Source organism: Cervus canadensis, chromosome 17, assembly GCF_019320065.1.
Source record: "Cervus canadensis isolate Bull #8, Minnesota chromosome 17, ASM1932006v1, whole genome shotgun sequence".
Lineage (NCBI taxonomy): Eukaryota > Metazoa > Chordata > Mammalia > Artiodactyla > Cervidae > Cervus > Cervus canadensis.
Genome location: NC_057402.1, coordinates 44,703,576 through 44,712,813, shown reverse-complemented (window position 1 = coordinate 44,712,813; position 9,238 = coordinate 44,703,576). Strand labels below are relative to the sequence as shown.

The 9,238-nt window shown below is 42.3% G+C and overlaps 1 non-coding gene and 1 pseudogene across 2 annotated transcripts; one reads left to right on the top strand and one right to left on the bottom strand.

Moving 5' to 3' along the window:
• Window positions 1-351: 351 nt before the first annotated feature.
• LOC122419637 lies at window positions 352-1,619 on the bottom strand (annotated as a pseudogene). The gene has a single exon (XR_006262942.1). The product of XR_006262942.1 is annotated as a microtubule-associated protein RP/EB family member 1-like (transcript).
• A 3,285-nt stretch (window positions 1,620-4,904) lies between these two features.
• Window positions 4,905-5,011, top strand: LOC122419938. The gene has a single exon (XR_006263139.1). It is a non-coding gene; the product is annotated as a U6 spliceosomal RNA (small nuclear RNA).
• The last annotated feature ends 4,227 nt before the right edge of the window (window positions 5,012-9,238 follow it).

Here is a 9,238-nt window from a genome sequence, read left to right as displayed (position 1 = left end):
CAGTACACAGAATTATCAGGGATAACTGGAAAAATCACCAGAGAAATGCTCAATGAAAATCAAGCTCTTTGACTCAGACGTCTCAGGCCTGAAACACACCCTCTATTCATCCAGGCAACAATGCCTCTTGCTTCTTAGTAGGCATGCTATATTGGTCAAGGACATCAAAATGGCTTACAAAATAACTTTTCAAATTTTGCTTTTGGGCCAACGTCTGGGCTTATGAGGGTCAAGCAGTCCTGCGAAGGCTGGGAACAGCAGGTCCCAAAGGCTCCAGGTTCCAGCCCATACTTCCCAGACACAATGTCAAACACACATTTTGTATTTTGAAATATGGAAGCATCTTTTAAATACTCTTAAGGCATTTATTTATTAAAACGTTCTCTGCCAAGATTTCACATTAACTTAAAATTCAAATCAGTCTTTACATTTCTCTACTGAGGTCTCCACCTTCTCCAGCTATCAGTGCTACCAGCATCCACAAAGTGAGCCCCATGGTCAGCCTCTTTGTTCCCTGGGTGAACCAACTAGATGTTAATACTGCTCTGCTACAAGGTAAACGCTCCTAACTCAAAACTTATTGGAAAAGGAGTGAAACTTCTGCAAAGTGCACTTTTAGAAGAGGTACTTTTTGCTTATGAAAAGAAACCAGTGAGTCCTCTAAGAATAATAAAAGGGAGTATTCTACAGTTAAGCACATGATTTGGAGTGAAGAATTCAGATGTTGCTCGGCTGGTCCAGGCTATTAATACTCTTCCTGTTCCTCCTGTGGGCCCCCTTCATCAGGTATCACGAAGCCTTCGTCTGTGGCGTAGAGAATGTCCACGATCCTCTTGCAGCACAGGGTTGTTCTCCCCCTCGTTCTCCTGGCAAATCAACTCAATGTTCCTCAGCTTTCCAAAATAGAAGTCTCTCTCCTTCTCCAAGTCTTCAACAGTAAGCTTCAATACGTTGACCTGCTGCATCAACTCAGCTGCTTCGTCATCTCCATTCCCTACACCAGGATTCTTCCGCACCACACCCGGGCCAGCCTTAGGGGTTGCAGTAGTTCTGTGTGTTGCAATGGGCCTCTGTGGAGCTGCACTGCTAGAGCTGAGAGGTTTCTTCGGTTTGTTCAGAGCAGGAACAACGAGGGAGGGGGCCACTGCAGTTTCTTGACCTTGTCTGGCAGCTACAGGGTCATACTCTTTTCCATCATAGTTTGCATCAAAAAACTTCTTGAACCACTGAACGAATTCAAAATTGTCCTGAAACTTTCCTTTTACTAATTTGTCCACAGGAATTATTTTGTCAACACCCATCCTCTTAAAACCTGCTTGTAGTATTTTGAAGTTCTGGATGTATTCATGTTCTAGCTTAGCTTGGAATTTCACTTTCTTCAAGGCAATGGAGCCAGGGAACAACATGTCCATAAACTGACAATAGGCAGCCCCTGAGCACAACTGTTCAATCTTTGTCAGATTCAACTGCAGAGACTCATTGATCCAGGCCAGCATGTCATGTCGACTGAGGTTATCGCTGGTGACCGACGTTGAGTACACGTTCACTGCCATCTTCGGCTCTCGGTTGGACCGAGTCCGCTGCCCGTACCCGGCTCCGGTTCCGTCTTCGTCTCGTTCAAACCGCCTGACCCCGCCCGCCCGCCGGCGCGATGACCTCACACGCCCCCCTTGGATTCATTTTAAATCTGAGATAACGATGGGAAACAGGCAGCCATTTCTATGAACAAGAAATTAGCTAAGCAAATTTCCATGGACAAATATTTCAGGGTATTAGTTACTCTCTAAGGAGAACAACTTTCCAACATGTAGCAACATTTATTCCCAGTGAAAATGAATACACTAATTCTAATGCAAATTTTTTTCTGTAATGTTACATATTATATATCTATTGGAATACAATTGCTTTACAATGTTGGGTTAGTTTTGTAACCAGGAAGGGTTAATTTTGAATTTATGTTGGATCTGTTACTGTGACTTTAACCCTTTTTTGTTATTAAACATACGTAATGGCCTGCCTCAGGGAGATAACCTGAGCTGCCCTCCCGCCTGTGAAGGACTGCAAGCAAGTGAAACACATCCCCCTGCCTGAGGCTTCCCATTCCAGGGGACATTTGCAAGGATTAAATAGTCTTTTAATTTGGTTTCCTCACCTCCCCCCACCCCCCATCTCTGATGTATGAAAGAACCTGGCAACCAGGCCCTGACAAGATGGTTATTTTGAGGTGGTAGCCTGGCATCTTCTCCGTCAGCTGGCTCCCCAACTAAAATCTGTTCCTCGCCTCAACGCTTCCTCTCTCGGATTCACTGGGCTGTCCTGTGGTGAACTGAGTCAGCCTGGACTCAGTAACAGTTTCTGCTGTACAATGAAGTGAATCAGTTCTAAGTATACATATATCCCCTCCCCCTTGGACCCTCCTCCCTCCCCACCTCCCATCCACCCATCTAGGTCAACACAGAGCCCCTGAGCTGAGCTTCCGGTGCTTAATTCAAAGCTTAATTCAAAAGGACACATGCACCCAAATACAACTTTTCAGGAGCGGATAAAGAGTATTGTGCTATGGCTATTTTGTTCAAGGAAGCACTTAAAGGTAAGGGGAAATAATTCCTTTGTTTTTTCTAATTCAGATTGTTTTACTTACTCCAAGGAGAATTTTCTCCATTTTCTATAAATTTACAGAGGTTTTAATATACCTTTGTAAATGTTTAACAAATTCGAGTAACACTCCCCCACTTCTAACCAGTCTATATTCCAACAGAAACCTCATATTTACAACAGATGTATCATCTGCTCTCTCTTGATATTGCTGATGGAGTAAAGAGAAGAGAAAACAGATAAAGCACGTCTGTAGGTTTGGCCAGCAATAAAGGCAGGTTGGGGTGTAAGATTTTGGATGCCAATCAGAAGCAGATAGAGACACCACCCTCTTTGCACATGACTGAGGTTGCCTCTCTTGATGGATAAGGACCTGGAAAAAGGAGTATCTGAGCTTATTCTGAAGGAGAACCCAGAAGGATGGGGACTTGGTCCTTTGGTGAGATGCAAGCAAGGGGGACCCAGGCTTTCCCCACTCACACACCTGCCTTCACTGCCTGGTGGATGGGCGGGACGGCTCACCTGAGCAGCAGGGACTCCTGAAAGAAGTTGTGCTGGTTGGCGTTTCTCTGGATGCTTCTAAAATGCTGGGATGCCTTTGATGGTTTCATGGGAGCTGGCTGGATGCCAGAGATCAGGAGGGGTGGACAGGGCGCTGAGTAGTAGGCAGGCAGGAGTCTGCTGTGTGAGTTGCTCTCCCCTCCAGTTCTCAGGACCAGGTGTGTGTGTCTGCAGTGATGCTCTGAGCAGAGAAGCCAGGAAGCCACTCATGCATATGCATGTTAAGGTGGCTGTGGCAGCAGAGATTGGCTGGAGTTGAGACAACTGAAGGCAAGAGGCTAGGACCAGTTGGTGCTGCCCAAATAATCACATGGGTGACCCTTTGTGCCCAGGAAGTGCTCTGCTGTTTGCAAAGCACTTTGTATCTGTTACCATGACTGGTGTTCACAAAATAATTAGGGAAGGTGCAAGGCATAGCTGCTGTTTCTTTTTTACTTTTAACTATCAAGAAAGAAACTTAGAGACAGTAAGAATCTTGTCCATGTTCATGTAACAGGGAAGAATAAATCTCATTCCATATTAGATCTGTTTCTTTTAGTTCAGCCTTTGTGTTCTATTGCATGCATTAACAATGTTGCCATAGCCTGAAATACACAGGATAGCCCATTCTCAGAGCCCAAAGGCTCTGACCTTTAAGGGTAAAACACTTTTCCTTTTGTATAAAGATAAAAAGTTGCAGAGCAGAGAATAACATTTGTCCTGTTGGAGATCTATAGGAATACCTGGTGACCTGATCTATCTGGACAGCTGTGGGAACAAAGGACTCCTACACCGACATTTGCAACAATCAACCATGCCCCTCCCTCCTGTGTGTACTAAGTCACTTCATTTGCCTGTGACTCTTTGAGACACTATGGACTGTAGCCCACAAGGCCCCTCTGTCCATGGGATTCTCCAGGCAAGAATACTGGAGTGGGTTGCCATGCCTACCTCCAGGGAATCTTCCCGACCCAGGGATTGAACCTGTGTCTCTTATGTCTCCTGCATTGGCAGGCAGGTCCTTTACTACTAGCTCTATTTTACCACTATTTACTATTTACCATTCTTTACCACTACCATTATTCTCAGCTTTATTCTTCTGTTTTGAAAAAAGTCATACATACAGAAATGTTGATAGAACAATACAAAGCATGTAAGTACTGTACACTTATAACCTAGATCTCCACCAATTGCTAACATTTTGTCACATTGGCTTGACTTTTATCTATACATTCTCCCCCCATCTCCCCCTGCCCCACCACCATTTAAAAGTAACTATCTAGAGGGAACTTCCCTAGTGGTCCAGTGGTTAAGACTCCGGGCTTTCAGCACAGGGGGTGCAGGTTTGATCCCTGGTCAAGGAACTAGATCCCACATGACATGAGGGCAGTCAAAAAAAAAAAAAGTAACTATCAGGAAAGTGGACTTCCCAGGTGGTGCTAGTGGTAGAGAACCTGCCTACCAATGGAGGAGACATAAGAGACCCAGGTTTGATCCGGGTCAGGGAGATCCCCTGGAGAAGGAAATAGCAACCCACTCCAGTTTTCTTGCCTGAAGAATCTCATGGACAGAGGGGCCTTGTGGGCTATAGTCCAGAGAGTCACACAGAGCCAGACACGACTGAAGTGACTTAGCACACACACACATCAAGAAAGTAATTTAGAGAGGGTAAGAAACTTGTCCATGTTCATGTAATAGGAAAGAATAAATCTAATTCCTTGGAAGAAAAGCTATGACAAACCCACACAGCATATTAAAAAGCAGAGACGGTGCTCGCTTCGGCAGCACATATGCTAAAATTGGAACGATACAGAGAAGATTAGCATGGCCCCTGCGCAAGGATGACACGCAAATTCGTGAAGCGTTCCATATTTTTTGGGGAACACATGTAAATCCATGGCTGATTCATGTCAATGTATGGCAAAAACCAGTACAATATTATAAAGTAATTAGCCTCCAACTAATAAAAATAAATGAAAAACAAACAAACAAATAAATAAAAAGCAGAGACATTGCTTTGCCAACAAAGGTCAGTGTAGTCAAAGCAATGGTTTTTCCTGTAGTCATGTATGGATGTGAGAGTTGGACCATAAAGAAGGCTGAATGCCAAAGAATTGATGCTTTTGAACTGTGGTGCTGGAGAAGACTCTTGAGAGTCCCTTGGACTGCAAGGAGATCAAACCAGTCAATCTTAAAGGAAATCTAGGGGAACCATGTGTTGCTGCTTTCTCAGAAATGTCTCCTGGAATTTAATCTTACTCTTTCTCTCTTCCTTGCTTGCTCTTTCCCCTGCCCTTAAGTCAGAAGTTCTGGCTGACAAGTCAGCATTAGCTAGATACTGTTCTGCATGGAGAACAAACTCCCTTATCTTCAAAGACCTTTGTTTACAACTCTCATGTGATTACGTTCAGACTTTCAGGAGGATCCTTAATCCCAGAGTTCTGATCTCTGTCTTGCTGTACTGCTCTTAGTTAAAGATTGACTGAGCGACTTTCACTTTCATGGATTTGGGACTTCCCTGCTGACTCAGATGGTAAAGAATCTGCCTGCAATGAGGGAGACTCAGGTTTGATCCCTGAGTCGAGAAGATCCCCTGGAGAAAGGAACAGCAACCCACTCCAGTATTCTTGCCTGGAGAAGCCCATGTACAGAGTGCCTGGCAGGCTATAGTCCGTGGGGTCACAAAGAGTCCAACACACGACTGAGTGAGTAACACACATACATACAGCGTTTTCTCGGGGAGTTGCTCTTCTGCAACTCCCCCTGCACTGTCTCTCATTATCCTGTGTGTTTGTGAGAATTATTCAGTGCGAAACCGTCACAGAAATCAATCCTGAGTGTTCATTGGAGGTCTGATACTGAAGCTGAAGGGCCAATAATGGCCACCTGATGTGAAGAGCTGACTCATTAGAAAAGACCCTGACGCTGGGAAAGATTGAGGGCAGGAGGAGAAGGGGATGACAGAGGAGGAGATGGTTGGATGGCATCACTGACTCGATGGACATGAGTTTAAGTAAGCTCCAGGAGGTGGTGATGGACAGGGAATCCTGGCGTGCTGCAGTCCATGGGGTCGCAAAGAGTCAGACAGGACTAAGCAACTGTACAACAACAATAAAATCTAACTCCATATTAGGTTTCTTTCACTTTGACTTTTGAATTCATCCCCAAGTCCAGGACTTTTCAATAGTTTCACCACATAAACCTCCATTTTTAAAAAAAATAATTAACACAAGAAATTTACTTGCTTGCAGTAAGGTGCCTCATTCTGGGATGGAGCAGGGGGAGGTGGAGCCAGGCTTTTTTATCTAGTTGTGTGGCTGGCAGTGTGTTTATTGAAGACAGCCATCTTCAAAGTGCGTGCCTTGGCAGCAAAGCTTAAGTCAGTCACTTGGATTACAAAGACAAAAAGAAAACCCAGCTGTCGAGGCTGCACTACACTCCCTTCTCCTTTAGTTGCCTCCTGGACCCCCGACTGCCTGCTCTCATTTTTGTTTGTTTCATCATGACAATGAAACTGTTCACAAAAATACCAGTGACTTCCTCAGTGCTAGGCATAACTGACTCTCAACACTTTAGCCTGCTTAACACTTCTCAGCATTTGACCTTGTCCGCATTCTTGAAGGTACCAGCTAGTTTGAGAAATCTCAAGAATAGTTCTTCTGTAGCAGAGGATGGAGACTCACCGTCCACTGCTCTAGAAGGCTAAAAGTTTCAGGGAAGCAGGCTCTCTGTCACTATGAGGAAGAAAACACACAAATATAAATGTTCAGAAAAGACTCTGTGACAGTTTGTTCAGGTCCAAGAGAGATTTTGTTTTTCTAAATATTTGTGTTATTATCATTATCATCATGCTGTTGGCATCACATGGAAGAGATGAAAAGTGGAAATTGAGAATATCATTGCTACTCTTTGGAAAAAGAAGACTGATGAGATGGCAGGAAGATTGCCTGGTAGGAAATAGCAGTACCATTTCAAAGCAAAATCTAACATCTTCGTGACCAGGGAGAGGAGGAAAAACTTGAGGACTCCTCTTGAGATGTCATTTTCTCTCTGTTTTCTTAGGGGAAAAAAAAATATCTTACTGATTCAATCAGAGAAATCAAAGACCTGCCTATACAACTTGCCTATTTTAGTTATTTTAGAATCAAAATACTTTTCTTTGGTAAGTAAAGGTGGAGAAGTTATGGAAAGGAACCTGACTCTAACTACAAACTGAATAGATGGAAGAGTGGGAATAAAAACAAATTAAAACAATATTGCAATGAACTTTCAACTTTCATTTAAAAATATATGATGAATAGAGCAGAGAGCAAAGGTGAGAAGAATGGGAACATCCTTGGCATCATTTCTTGGAAAACTGAAAGAGCTCATCTGTTTGATGAGTAGATGCAATACAATGACATTGTTTTCAACTCCATTCTGAGGTATCTGAGTTCCTTCACAAAGTAGAGTTACCACAAGATTTTATATCTTATGACATAGCTGCCCCCCTACATTATTTTTTGTATTGAAGATATTTTAATGAGAAAGACAGTTGGGCAAATTTTCAGATATTTTTATTACCATTTATTGTTTGAATGACATTGTGTTATGACATCTTAACTTATATATTAACATATCAAATGTTAATTGAACATCTATAAAATGTCACCCATCCAAAAAAAAAAATATATGATGATGTTTTTCAACTTTTTACATTCAACATATCAGTATATCATGACAAAATGAAAAATCATTTTCAGCTGTGTATATTTTAAATGTTTACCTAAAATGATTTGAATTCACCAACTTAAAAGCCCAGATGAATGTATTAAACTGCTTATTGTATTTTTTATGAATTAAAACTTCATTTTATATTATGTTATAGACAGGACACAGTTCTGTTTGGTGACATTTGGCGTAGAAAATTGAACTGAACAGTGGTCTAATTAGAACAGTTAATAATATGGGTTTAATTAGCCCTTATTCCCAATGACAGACTTGGTCAGTTGCCAGATATTTATACTTTCTTTTCACTTGACTCTTGCTGAAATATTGCCTCTAGTAGGGCTGCTTACTGTGCTATAAATAGATGACTTGGTAAGAAGCCAGAAACCCACTGATGGGTGAGATGTGGGTGAAAATCATTGGAAAACCTCCTCCTTATTAGGAGCCATTATTTCTTCATTTCACATTTGAAGGTCCTTTCTACAGGTCCCGCTCTTAATTTGTTTTTTGTTTTTTTGGTTGGATGAGCTAACTTGGCCTAAAGGCTTAAGGAAATCTGTGTAATATCTAGTGGAGTCCCTTGCTTCAGTTTATTAGATGTCAGGGTTTCCTGCATAAACTCTCCTGGCCTCTAACGTAGAACTTACCTATGAAGTCCTGTCTGACTTGAGATTTTCTGTATGTCAACAGGTTGTGGTTTTGTTTGTTTGCTTGCCTGTTTTTGATTAAAATATTAAAGTGTTGGCTTTACAGAAGAACTTTACAAAATGCAGAGACACAAATACAAAAGAAGTAAAATAGCTCAGTATCCTTCCATCTAGAGGTAGTGGCCGTAACATTTTAATTAACCTCTGATTCCCTTCCTAGGCATGGGCACACTTACCTGTATTAAATGTGGTAAGGCTTACATTCTTCTCTAATTATTGCCTTTTATCCCCAAATTTTTAAAAAGAAATTTCAAAATCCATAGAAATTCGGAGAAAACTAACATCCATTCTGACTTCATCACCACCTGACTTCATCAAATTGAATGTTTTGTCATGTTTGTGTCAGATTTTTTTATGGGAGGGGTAGGAGGAGAATAAAATGTTCCGTTGGTATTCCTTTTGTGTGTTTCCCTAACAGCCTTCACTCCTTGTCCTGTTCCCACCATCCTTAGAGGCACTTTGGTGGGTTTTCTTCCAGCCCATATGCTTGTGCTTTTACTACTGCATTTTCGTGTGGATATTCACATTTGTTGGTGTTGTTTAGTCACTAAGTCATGCCTGACTCTTTGCAACTGCATGGACTGTAGCCTGTCAGGCTCTGTCCATGGGATTTCCCAGGCAAGACTATTAGAGTGAGTGCGTAGCCATTTCCTTGTCCAGGGGATGTTCCTGAGCCAGGGATAGAACCT